A 12,774-nucleotide genomic window follows, 5' to 3' on the forward strand; every position below is an offset into this window, starting at 1 on the left:
GCTAGCAAACATGAATTGAGCGATTTGCAAGGCACTGTTATCTGCAAGAAGGAATGCATGAAATTGGCAAATGAATAAGACTGGTTCGAATACTATCGACAGAAATTTTATTTCTGTTGTCAACTAGTATTAATTAGATGTGTGGGAGTAGGGGGATATTTCCCTTGCACCATACATCTACATACACGTTGCGTCTGATGTGGCCTAGTTTTGCGTACAAAGAACTGTCTAGTTGTCAGTTTTTTTCAGTGAACGAATGTGGTAGGGAGGAGAGAGATTAGTGTTAGATGCAGAGCAGTGCGGGCAGTTGTGTGTCGGACGTTGTATGTCGGACGGTGAGTCGCCGACAGGAATTAGGCGTGCTGCCATCTGTCGGCAGGTGAGGTAATGAAGCAGCTTGAATGGTGACAGAAATGATGAAAATAGTTAACTAAAGAGTAATAGCGACGACATTTGGCAGACACGTGTTTCAGCGTTGACAGTTAGTTTGGGGTGTGTGCTTGCATGACACTGGAAGTCTGTTGACGGTAGAGAAGTAGACAAGACGGAAAGAATTTTCCGCGTTCTCGCGGAGAAGTAATAGAGAAGCAGCCATAAGTATTGAAGTGAGGGCGTTGATCGGCACTCTGGTTTCCCTTCAAAACGAATAAATCTTTCGCCTTTTACTAAAGATTTCCGTGGAGGGGAACATTAAATGAGTCTATAAGGTATTTTTCGTAGTGCTCGGCTATTGCTGAGCCATAATCACAAGTGAAAACGTAATGTAAGTAGCAAGAGGTAGATTGTGTTATGTGAATGAAGGGCGTGGAGTAGCGGATGACGTTGGATCAGGCAGATATTTGTTTTTTTTAAATTTGAAATTGTAATAGGCCGTGTCGTAGTATAATGAAACAAGTACATTTGCCCTGAAATGGCGTACAGTGTGTTAGACGATTGTGTAAAGACAGAGAGGGAGCTACAGGACTACCTGGAAACACTTGGTGAACCCTTTCCGTACCTGAGTTCTAGATGATTTGAGAGTGTTTACTTGCACTGCAGTTGCACAACAGCATATAAACTGATATTTTGAAGTGAATGATGAATGATAGGCTTTGTAAGAAATACTGGTATGTGATTAGTAGATTATGTTTTGAAACCCAAAATTATTTTTACCACAGAAGTTTGTGATTTGTAGGTATGATGTGAGTGAGCTTTGGGCCGAAGATGGTGGTTAGTTGGGCAGGATGAGTATTTAAATGGTTTTCAATAGAGTGGATATTAGTGACACTGGCTTGTTGCCATAATGTGTTTGTTCATAACAGTGTACTCAGTTGTGTAGAAGATTTAGGTGAGAAAGAGACAGTTGTTGAATATGACATAAATAGCTAGAAATGAAGTAAGTAGTAATTTCCTGCTAGGTGTAGTTTGGGTATGGTGTGTCTCAGTGAGAGATAAATCTTGAAATTGAAGGGTTGTTCCTAGCTACAGTCTTGGAAACTATGTATCTGCTGTTGACTCCAATGTTTTCAAGATTACTTGTGTACAAAATTGGGCAGACTTTGCAGTTTCTTCTTCAGTAAATCAGTGGAAGGTGGTGCAGATAATGGTAAAAATGTTCAGTGCCTCCTGTGAGTTGTTGATGCTGCTTGTCTTTTAAGTAAAATTGATAGGGGCTCTTGATTGACCCAGCCATACACAGAGCTGGTGCATACTTGGCTTGAGAAGACTTTGGTCAGTAAATGATGAAATACCAACACAGTGCTCACAACAAAGCTCCTTTCCCTGCATTCTAGTTTCCCTCGGGTATAGAGTGACATGATATTGGCAGAGGATGTGCAGATAATCACTTTGATCAGGCTGTTTGTTTTTTTAATGCTCTTTTACCAGAATCCATGCATAGTGATAACTGTGTTCTCTGGTGGAACACGATGAGAACATTGTGTGAAGTGCACAGAAGTAGCTATTTGAGTATGTATGAAAATGTGAGGTAACCACTGTTACTCCTAAATTTCTGTGGAATTAAGTTTTCTGTATGTGTGTGTGTGTGTGTGTGTGTGTGTGTGTGTGTGTGAGGTTCAAGTTGGTAGTTTATATGTTGCAAGCGAAAAAAGCTTTTTAGTAAACTGAGGCACTAGCATTAGTTTCCTGTTCACTGTGACAAGGAAGCTAGTATAAAAAGTAGTTTGTGGTTTTGCTTGCAAAGAAGTGCTCATGGGATGAAAGCACTGCTTGGGATTATTCTGAGATGATGGGGGGATTGCTAAACATGTAGCATTTTAGTAAGGAGCTTGTCGGAGTAGTTGTATAGTTGTAAAATTATTTGTTATTTTATGAGAAATTTCTGTATTCATAGCACATGGGCCATCATAGTTGAAGCATACAGATTGGCATGGTATGCGTAGGTCTGTAAAATGTCCTGACAGTGATGTTCATAGAGACTTGATGTATACTTTGATTCTTCATCTGTTTAACAGTAGACATAAGAAATGTATTAGTGGAGCAAGTAGCTGTGAAATTACTGGTGTATGATTGATAGTATGGACGTGGCGCTGAATTGAAGTGTTTGTTCAGCTGTGGGTGTTTTCATAATTGCCATGTGAGGAAAAGCAATACTCGTGATAGGCGAAAAGAGATACAGAGAGAAACACATTTGTTGCGAGTATTGTATGTCAGCAGCTCCAAGGGCGGGTATCAAGTAAGACGCAAAGTGAAACGAAAGAGGAAGTATGCATGAAAGAGGCCAAATATCGACAAGAGTTCGCACTGTTAGAGTGAGGTGAATGAGCTAGTGCTGTGCGAAAAATTTCGAAGAGAGAGGCGGTTTTAAAGAAAGCACAAGAGTCCTATGAATGCCCTCTTGTGTGTTTCTCTTTCAGTGGCTATTTGGCGTGTCTGCTTGCGCCGTAGAATGCTACTGTATGTGCCCCAGGCCGCCATCTAGCGGCCGGAGGTGCAAGCGGTGTTTACATACAGTCTCGCCTGAGGCAATGGTCTCTCATTTCGGAACGCAAGAAGCACTGGTAGCGCACAAAATAGCTGAGCGAGATCATGGCGGCCAAGTAAGAGTAGAAGTAGGTTCTTTGCAGAATGTCGGAGCTTGTAAATCGCGAAATGTGAAGAGTGTGTCGTATTCTCGTAGGGCGTGTTGACGGTCTCGTGGCATAAGTAGCGAGCGGTGATAGCTTGCAAGCAAGATCATACTTCACAGGATCATTTCTGTAGTATGTCTTCAACTCTCTCTAGTTCAAAGCTGGAGTAGACGTAACCACGATGATGAGTGGTAGCACTCTCCCTGAGCGTGAGGCTTGCGATCGAGATTCATCGCATCTTGGTTGTAATCGATGATCGTTCACCACATTCTGAGGGATGTGGGAAGGGAATAGCGCTTTCCGAGTGGTGGTTTTATTATATAGATCAGAAGCGTAAGTCATACCTTTGGTATCGGGACCCGCGTCGTTGCAGAAATGTCGCTGCAGCTTGTGGAAGGACTTTGATTGCGACATGTCATGAAAGCCTTGTGGAAGTTTCTCGAGTGTCACGGGGACGAGCCATTTGATTTGGCCTGCTCCAAGTGCTAGGCTTGGATGACAACGACGTACTTTTGAGTTACAAGACTGAGTGAGCAACACAAGAAGAGTGCAATTGATGACGATAAAAAGCTGACACACAACACAGTGTTGATAATCACCACTAATGCATGATGTACGAAACATTTAGGAGGAGCACGTTTGGCTAGCAAACATGAATTGAGCGATTTGCAAGGCACTGTTATCTGCAAGAAGGAATGCATGAAATTGGCAAATGAATAAGACTGGTTCGAATACTATCGACAGAAATTTTATTTCTGTTGTCAACTAGTATTAATTAGATGTGTGGGAGTAGGGGGATATTTCCCTTGCACCATACATCTACATACACGTTGCGTCTGATGTGGCCTAGTTTTGCGTACAAAGAACTGTCTAGTTGTCAGTTTTTTTCAGTGAACGAATGTGGTAGGGAGGAGAGAGATTAGTGTTAGATGCAGAGCAGTGCGGGCAGTTGTGTGTCGGACGTTGTATGTCGGACGGTGAGTCGCCGACAGGAATTAGGCGTGCTGCCATCTGTCGGCAGGTGAGGTAATGAAGCAGCTTGAATGGTGACAGAAATGATGAAAATAGTTAACTAAAGAGTAATAGCGACGACATTTGGCAGACACGTGTTTCAGCGTTGACAGTTAGTTTGGGGTGTGTGCTTGCATGACACTGGAAGTCTGTTGACGGTAGAGAAGTAGACAAGACGGAAAGAATTTTCCGCGTTCTCGCGGAGAAGTAATAGAGAAGCAGCCATAAGTATTGAAGTGAGGGCGTTGATCGGCACTCTGGTTTCCCTTCAAAACGAATAAATCTTTCGCCTTTTACTAAAGATTTCCGTGGAGGGGAACATTAAATGAGTCTATAAGGTATTTTTCGTAGTGCTCGGCTATTGCTGAGCCATAATCACAAGTGAAAACGTAATGTAAGTAGCAAGAGGTAGATTGTGTTGTGTGAATGAAGGGCGTGGAGTAGCGGATGACGTTGGATCAGGCAGATATTTGTTTTTTTAAAATTTGAAATTGTAATAGGCCGTGTCGTAGTATAATGAAACAAGTACATTTGCCCTGAAATGGCGTACAGTGTGTTAGACGATTGTGTAAAGACAGAGAGGGAGCTACAGGACTACCTGGAAACACTTGGTGAACCCTTTCCGTACCTCAGTTCTAGATGATTTGAGAGTGTTTACTTGCACTGCAGTTGCACAACAGCATATAAACTGATATTTTGAAGTGAATGATGAATGATAGGCTTTGTAAGAAATACTGGTATGTGATTAGTAGATTATGTTTTGAAACCCAAAATTATTTTTACCACAGAAGTTTGTGATTTGTAGGTATGATGTGAGTGAGCTTTGGGCCGAAGATGGTGGTTAGTTGGGCAGGATGAGTATTTAAATGGTTTTCAATAGAGTGGATATTAGTGACACTGGCTTGTTGCCATAATGTGTTTGTTCATAACAGTGTACTCAGTTGTGTAGAAGATTTAGGTGAGAAAGAGACAGTTGTTGAATATGACATAAATAGCTAGAAATGAAGTAAGTAGTAATTTCCTGCTAGGTGTAGTTTGGGTATGGTGTGTCTCAGTGAGAGATAAATCTTGAAATTGAAGGGTTGTTCCTAGCTACAGTCTTGGAAACTATGTATCTGCTGTTGACTCCAATGTTTTCAAGATTACTTGTGTACAAAATTGGGCAGACTTTGCAGTTTCTTCTTCAGTAAATCAGTGGAAGGTGGTGCAGATAATGGTAAAAATGTTCAGTGCCTCCTGTGAGTTGTTGATGCTGCTTGTCTTTTAAGTAAAATTGATAGGGGCTCTTGATTGACCCAGCCATACACAGAGCTGGTGCATACTTGGCTTGAGAAGACTTTGGTCAGTAAATGATGAAATACCAACACAGTGCTCACAACAAAGCTCCTTTCCCTGCATTCTAGTTTCCCTCGGGTATAGAGTGACATGATATTGGCAGAGGATGTGCAGATAATCACTTTGATCAGGCTGTTTGTTTTTTTAATGCTCTTTTACCAGAATCCATGCATAGTGATAACTGTGTTCTCTGGTGGAACACGATGAGAACATTGTGTGAAGTGCACAGAAGTAGCTATTTGAGTATGTATGAAAATGTGAGGTAACCACTGTTACTCCTAAATTTCTGTGGAATTAAGTTTTCTGTATGTGTGTGTGTGTGTGTGTGTGTGTGTGTGTGTGTGTGTGTGTGTGTGAGGTTCAAGTTGGTAGTTTATATGTTGCAAGCGGAAAAAGCTTTTTAGTAAACTGAGGCACTAGCATTAGTTTCCTGTTCACTGTGACAAGGAAGCTAGTATAAAAAGTAGTTTGTGGTTTTGCTTGCAAAGAAGTGCTCATGGGATGAAAGCACTGCTTGGGATTATTCTGAGATGATGGGGGGATTGCTAAACATGTAGCATTTTAGTAAGGAGCTTGTCGGAGTAGTTGTATAGTTGTAAAATTATTTGTTATTTTATGAGAAATTTCTGTATTCATAGCACATGGGCCATCATAGTTGAAGCATACAGATTGGCATGGTATGCGTAGGTCTGTAAAATGTCCTGACAGTGATGTTCATAGAGACTTGATGTATACTTTGATTCTTCATCTGTTTAACAGTAGACATAAGAAATGTATTAGTGGAGCAAGTAGCTGTGAAATTACTGGTGTATGATTGATAGTATGGACGTGGCGCTGAATTGAAGTGTTTGTTCAGCTGTGGGTGTTTTCATAATTGCCATGTGAGGAAAAGCAATACTCGTGATAGGCGAAAAGAGATACAGAGAGAAACACATTTGTTGCGAGTATTGTATGTCAGCAGCTCCAAGGGCGGGTATCAAGTAAGACGCAAAGTGAAACGAAAGAGGAAGTATGCATGAAAGAGGCCAAATATCGACAAGAGTTCGCACTGTTAGAGTGAGGTGAATGAGCTAGTGCTGTGCGAAAAATTTCGAAGAGAGAGGCGGTTTTAAAGAAAGCACAAGAGTCCTATGAATGCCCTCTTGTGTGTTTCTCTTTCAGTGGCTATTTGGCGTGTCTGCTTGCGCCGTAGAATGCTACTGTATGTGCCCCAGGCCGCCATCTAGCGGCCGGAGGTGCAAGCGGTGTTTACATACAGTCTCGCCTGAGGCAATGGTCTCTCATTTCGGAACGCAAGAAGCACTGGTAGCGCACAAAATAGCTGAGCGAGATCATGGCGGCCAAGTAAGAGTAGAAGTAGGTTCTTTGCAGAATGTCGGAGCTTGTAAATCGCGAAATGTGAAGAGTGTGTCGTATTCTCGTAGGGCGTGTTGACGGTCTCGTGGCATAAGTAGCGAGCGGTGATAGCTTGCAAGCAAGATCATACTTCACAGGATCATTTCTGTAGTATGTCTTCAACTCTCTCTAGTTCAAAGCTGGAGTAGACGTAACCACGATGACGAGTGGTAGCACTCTCCCTGAGCGTGAGGCTTGCGATCGAGATTCATCGCATCTTGGTTGTAATCGATGATCGTTCACCACATTCTGAGGGATGTGGGAAGGGAATAGCGCTTTCCGAGTGGTGGTTTTATTATATAGATCAGAAGCGTAAGTCATACCTTTGGTATCGGGACCCGCGTCGTTGCAGAAATGTCGCTGCAGGTTGTGGAAGGACTTTGATTGCGACATGTCATGAAAGCCTTGTGGAAGTTTCTCGAGTGTCACGGGGACGAGCCATTTGATTTGGCCTGCTCCAAGTGCTAGGCTTGGATGACAACGACGTACTTTTGAGTTACAAGACTGAGTGAGCAACACAAGAAGAGTGCAATTGATGACCATAAAAAGCTGACACACAACACAGTGTTGATAATCACCACTAATGCATGATGTACGAAACATTTAGGAGGAGCACGTTTGGCTAGCAAACATGAATTGAGCGATTTGCAAGGCACTGTTATCTGCAAGAAGGAATGCATGAAATTGGCAAATGAATAAGACTGGTTCGAATACTATCGACAGAAATTTTATTTCTGTTGTCAACTAGTATTAATTAGATGTGTGGGAGTAGGGGGATATTTCCCTTGCACCATACATCTACATACACGTTGCGTCTGATGTGGCCTAGTTTTGCGTACAAAGAACTGTCTAGTTGTCAGTTTTTTTCAGTGAACGAATGTGGTAGGGAGGAGAGAGATTAGTGTTAGATGCAGAGCAGTGCGGGCAGTTGTGTGTCGGACGTTGTATGTCGGACGGTGAGTCGCCGACAGGAATTAGGCGTGCTGCCATCTGTCGGCAGGTGAGGTAATGAAGCAGCTTGAATGGTGACAGAAATGATGAAAATAGTTAACTAAAGAGTAATAGCGACGACATTTGGCAGACACGTGTTTCAGCGTTGACAGTTAGTTTGGGGTGTGTGCTTGCATGACACTGGAAGTCTGTTGACGGTAGAGAAGTAGACAAGACGGAAAGAATTTTCCGCGTTCTCGCGGAGAAGTAATAGAGAAGCAGCCATAAGTATTGAAGTGAGGGCGTTGATCGGCACTCTGGTTTCCCTTCAAAACGAATAAATCTTTCGCCTTTTACTAAAGATTTCCGTGGAGGGGAACATTAAATGAGTCTATAAGGTATTTTTCGTAGTGCTCGGCTATTGCTGAGCCATAATCACAAGTGAAAACGTAATGTAAGTAGCAAGAGGTAGATTGTGTTATGTGAATGAAGGGCGTGGAGTAGCGCATGACGTTGGATCAGGCAGATATTTGTTTTTTTAAAATTTGAAATTGTAATAGGCCGTGTCGTAGTATAATGAAACAAGTACATTTGCCCTGAAATGGCGTACAGTGTGTTAGACGATTGTGTAAAGACAGAGAGGGAGCTACAGGACTACCTGGAAACACTTGGTGAACCCTTTCCGTACCTCAGTTCTAGATGATTTGAGAGTGTTTACTTGCACTGCAGTTGCACAACAGCATATAAACTGATATTTTGAAGTGAATGATGAATGATAGGCTTTGTAAGAAATACTGGTATGTGATTAGTAGATTATGTTTTGAAACCCAAAATTATTTTTACCACAGAAGTTTGTGATTTGTAGGTATGATGTGAGTGAGCTTTGGGCCGAAGATGGTGGTTAGTTGGGCAGGATGAGTATTTAAATGGTTTTCAATAGAGTGGATATTAGTGACACTGGCTTGTTGCCATAATGTGTTTGTTCATAACAGTGTACTCAGTTGTGTAGAAGATTTAGGTGAGAAAGAGACAGTTGTTGAATATGACATAAATAGCTAGAAATGAAGTAAGTAGTAATTTCCTGCTAGGTGTAGTTTGGGTATGGTGTGTCTCAGTGAGAGATAAATCTTGAAATTGAAGGGTTGTTCCTAGCTACAGTCTTGGAAACTATGTATCTGCTGTTGACTCCAATGTTTTCAAGATTACTTGTGTACAAAATTGGGCAGACTTTGCAGTTTCTTCTTCAGTAAATCAGTGGAAGGTGGTGCAGATAATGGTAAAAATGTTCAGTGCCTCCTGTGAGTTGTTGATGCTGCTTGTCTTTTAAGTAAAATTGATAGGGGCTCTTGATTGACCCAGCCATACACAGAGCTGGTGCATACTTGGCTTGAGAAGACTTTGGTCAGTAAATGATGAAATACCAACACAGTGCTCACAACAAAGCTCCTTTCCCTGCATTCTAGTTTCCCTCGGGTATAGAGTGACATGATATTGGCAGAGGATGTGCAGATAATCACTTTGATCAGGCTGTTTGTTTTTTTAATGCTCTTTTACCAGAATCCATGCATAGTGATAACTGTGTTCTCTGGTGGAACACGATGAGAACATTGTGTGAAGTGCACAGAAGTAGCTATTTGAGTATGTATGAAAATGTGAGGTAACCACTGTTACTCCTAAATTTCTGTGGAATTAAGTTTTCTGTATGTGTGTGTGTGTGTGTGTGTGTGTGTGTGTGTGTGTGTGAGGTTCAAGTTGGTAGTTTATATGTTGCAAGCGAAAAAAGCTTTTTAGTAAACTGAGGCACTAGCATTAGTTTCCTGTTCACTGTGACAAGGAAGCTAGTATAAAAAGTAGTTTGTGGTTTTGCTTGCAAAGAAGTGCTCATGGGATGAAAGCACTGCTTGGGATTATTCTGAGATGATGGGGGGATTGCTAAACATGTAGCATTTTAGTAAGGAGCTTGTCGGAGTAGTTGTATAGTTGTAAAATTATTTGTTATTTTATGAGAAATTTCTGTATTCATAGCACATGGGCCATCATAGTTGAAGCATACAGATTGGCATGGTATGCGTAGGTCTGTAAAATGTCCTGACAGTGATGTTCATAGAGACTTGATGTATACTTTGATTCTTCATCTGTTTAACAGTAGACATAAGAAATGTATTAGTGGAGCAAGTAGCTGTGAAATTACTGGTGTATGATTGATAGTATGGACGTGGCGCTGAATTGAAGTGTTTGTTCAGCTGTGGGTGTTTTCATAATTGCCATGTGAGGAAAAGCAATACTCGTGATAGGCGAAAAGAGATACAGAGAGAAACACATTTGTTGCGAGTATTGTATGTCAGCAGCTCCAAGGGCGGGTATCAAGTAAGACGCAAAGTGAAACGAAAGAGGAAGTATGCATGAAAGAGGCCAAATATCGACAAGAGTTCGCACTGTTAGAGTGAGGTGAATGAGCTAGTGCTGTGCGAAAAATTTCGAAGAGAGAGGCGGTTTTAAAGAAAGCACAAGAGTCCTATGAATGCCCTCTTGTGTGTTTCTCTTTCAGTGGCTATTTGGCGTGTCTGCTTGCGCCGTAGAATGCTACTGTATGTGCCCCAGGCCGCCATCTAGCGGCCGGAGGTGCAAGCGGTGTTTACATACAGTCTCGCCTGAGGCAATGGTCTCTCATTTCGGAACGCAAGAAGCACTGGTAGCGCACAAAATAGCTGAGCGAGATCATGGCGGCCAAGTAAGAGTAGAAGTAGGTTCTTTGCAGAATGTCGGAGCTTGTAAATCGCGAAATGTGAAGAGTGTGTCGTATTCTCGTAGGGCGTGTTGACGGTCTCGTGGCATAAGTAGCGAGCGGTGATAGCTTGCAAGCAAGATCATACTTCACAGGATCATTTCTGTAGTATGTCTTCAACTCTCTCTAGTTCAAAGCTGGAGTAGACGTAACCACGATGATGAGTGGTAGCACTCTCCCTGAGCGTGAGGCTTGCGATCGAGATTCATCGCATCTTGGTTGTAATCGATGATCGTTCACCACATTCTGAGGGATGTGGGAAGGGAATAGCGCTTTCCGAGTGGTGGTTTTATTATATAGATCAGAAGCGTAAGTCATACCTTTGGTATCGGGACCCGCGTCGTTGCAGAAATGTCGCTGCAGCTTGTGGAAGGACTTTGATTGCGACATGTCATGAAAGCCTTGTGGAAGTTTCTCGAGTGTCACGGGGACGAGCCATTTGATTTGGCCTGCTCCAAGTGCTAGGCTTGGATGACAACGACGTACTTTTGAGTTACAAGACTGAGTGAGCAACACAAGAAGAGTGCAATTGATGACGATAAAAAGCTGACACACAACACAGTGTTGATAATCACCACTAATGCATGATGTACGAAACATTTAGGAGGAGCACGTTTGGCTAGCAAACATGAATTGAGCGATTTGCAAGGCACTGTTATCTGCAAGAAGGAATGCATGAAATTGGCAAATGAATAAGACTGGTTCGAATACTATCGACAGAAATTTTATTTCTGTTGTCAACTAGTATTAATTAGATGTGTGGGAGTAGGGGGATATTTCCCTTGCACCATACATCTACATACACGTTGCGTCTGATGTGGCCTAGTTTTGCGTACAAAGAACTGTCTAGTTGTCAGTTTTTTTCAGTGAACGAATGTGGTAGGGAGGAGAGAGATTAGTGTTAGATGCAGAGCAGTGCGGGCAGTTGTGTGTCGGACGTTGTATGTCGGACGGTGAGTCGCCGACAGGAATTAGGCGTGCTGCCATCTGTCGGCAGGTGAGGTAATGAAGCAGCTTGAATGGTGACAGAAATGATGAAAATAGTTAACTAAAGAGTAATAGCGACGACATTTGGCAGACACGTGTTTCAGCGTTGACAGTTAGTTTGGGGTGTGTGCTTGCATGACACTGGAAGTCTGTTGACGGTAGAGAAGTAGACAAGACGGAAAGAATTTTCCGCGTTCTCGCGGAGAAGTAATAGAGAAGCAGCCATAAGTATTGAAGTGAGGGCGTTGATCGGCACTCTGGTTTCCCTTCAAAACGAATAAATCTTTCGCCTTTTACTAAAGATTTCCGTGGAGGGGAACATTAAATGAGTCTATAAGGTATTTTTCGTAGTGCTCGGCTATTGCTGAGCCATAATCACAAGTGAAAACGTAATGTAAGTAGCAAGAGGTAGATTGTGTTGTGTGAATGAAGGGCGTGGAGTAGCGGATGACGTTGGATCAGGCAGATATTTGTTTTTTTAAAATTTGAAATTGTAATAGGCCGTGTCGTAGTATAATGAAACAAGTACATTTGCCCTGAAATGGCGTACAGTGTGTTAGACGATTGTGTAAAGACAGAGAGGGAGCTACAGGACTACCTGGAAACACTTGGTGAACCCTTTCCGTACCTCAGTTCTAGATGATTTGAGAGTGTTTACTTGCACTGCAGTTGCACAACAGCATATAAACTGATATTTTGAAGTGAATGATGAATGATAGGCTTTGTAAGAAATACTGGTATGTGATTAGTAGATTATGTTTTGAAACCCAAAATTATTTTTACCACAGAAGTTTGTGATTTGTAGGTATGATGTGAGTGAGCTTTGGGCCGAAGATGGTGGTTAGTTGGGCAGGATGAGTATTTAAATGGTTTTCAATAGAGTGGATATTAGTGACACTGGCTTGTTGCCATAATGTGTTTGTTCATAACAGTGTACTCAGTTGTGTAGAAGATTTAGGTGAGAAAGAGACAGTTGTTGAATATGACATAAATAGCTAGAAATGAAGTAAGTAGTAATTTCCTGCTAGGTGTAGTTTGGGTATGGTGTGTCTCAGTGAGAGATAAATCTTGAAATTGAAGGGTTGTTCCTAGCTACAGTCTTGGAAACTATGTATCTGCTGTTGACTCCAATGTTTTCAAGATTACTTGTGTACAAAATTGGGCAGACTTTGCAGTTTCTTCTTCAGTAAATCAGTGGAAGGTGGTGCAGATAATGGTAAAAATGTTCAGTGCCTCCTGTGAGTTGTTGATGCTGCTTGTCTT

The 12,774-nt window shown here is 42.0% G+C and overlaps 7 non-coding genes across 7 annotated transcripts; all 7 read left to right on the forward strand.

The window, feature by feature from the left end:
• Window positions 1-621: 621 nt before the first annotated feature.
• LOC124608594 lies at window positions 622-740 on the forward strand. Its single transcript, XR_006979212.1, has one exon. It is a non-coding gene; the product is annotated as a U5 spliceosomal RNA (small nuclear RNA).
• Window positions 741-3,170: 2,430 nt separating this feature from the next.
• LOC124608431 lies at window positions 3,171-3,377 on the forward strand. The gene has a single exon (XR_006979072.1). It is a non-coding gene; the product is annotated as a small nucleolar RNA U3 (small nucleolar RNA).
• Window positions 3,378-4,331: 954 nt separating this feature from the next.
• Window positions 4,332-4,450, forward strand: LOC124608595. The gene has a single exon (XR_006979213.1). It is a non-coding gene; the product is annotated as a U5 spliceosomal RNA (small nuclear RNA).
• A 2,440-nt stretch (window positions 4,451-6,890) lies between these two features.
• LOC124608503 lies at window positions 6,891-7,097 on the forward strand. Its single transcript, XR_006979135.1, has one exon. It is a non-coding gene; the product is annotated as a small nucleolar RNA U3 (small nucleolar RNA).
• Window positions 7,098-8,051: 954 nt separating this feature from the next.
• Window positions 8,052-8,170, forward strand: LOC124608596. The gene has a single exon (XR_006979214.1). It is a non-coding gene; the product is annotated as a U5 spliceosomal RNA (small nuclear RNA).
• A 2,432-nt stretch (window positions 8,171-10,602) lies between these two features.
• On the forward strand, window positions 10,603-10,809 carry LOC124608432. The gene has a single exon (XR_006979073.1). It is a non-coding gene; the product is annotated as a small nucleolar RNA U3 (small nucleolar RNA).
• A 954-nt stretch (window positions 10,810-11,763) lies between these two features.
• On the forward strand, window positions 11,764-11,882 carry LOC124608597. The gene has a single exon (XR_006979215.1). It is a non-coding gene; the product is annotated as a U5 spliceosomal RNA (small nuclear RNA).
• The last annotated feature ends 892 nt before the right edge of the window (window positions 11,883-12,774 follow it).

Source organism: Schistocerca americana, chromosome 3 (genome assembly GCF_021461395.2).
Source record: "Schistocerca americana isolate TAMUIC-IGC-003095 chromosome 3, iqSchAmer2.1, whole genome shotgun sequence".
Lineage (NCBI taxonomy): Eukaryota > Metazoa > Arthropoda > Insecta > Orthoptera > Acrididae > Schistocerca > Schistocerca americana.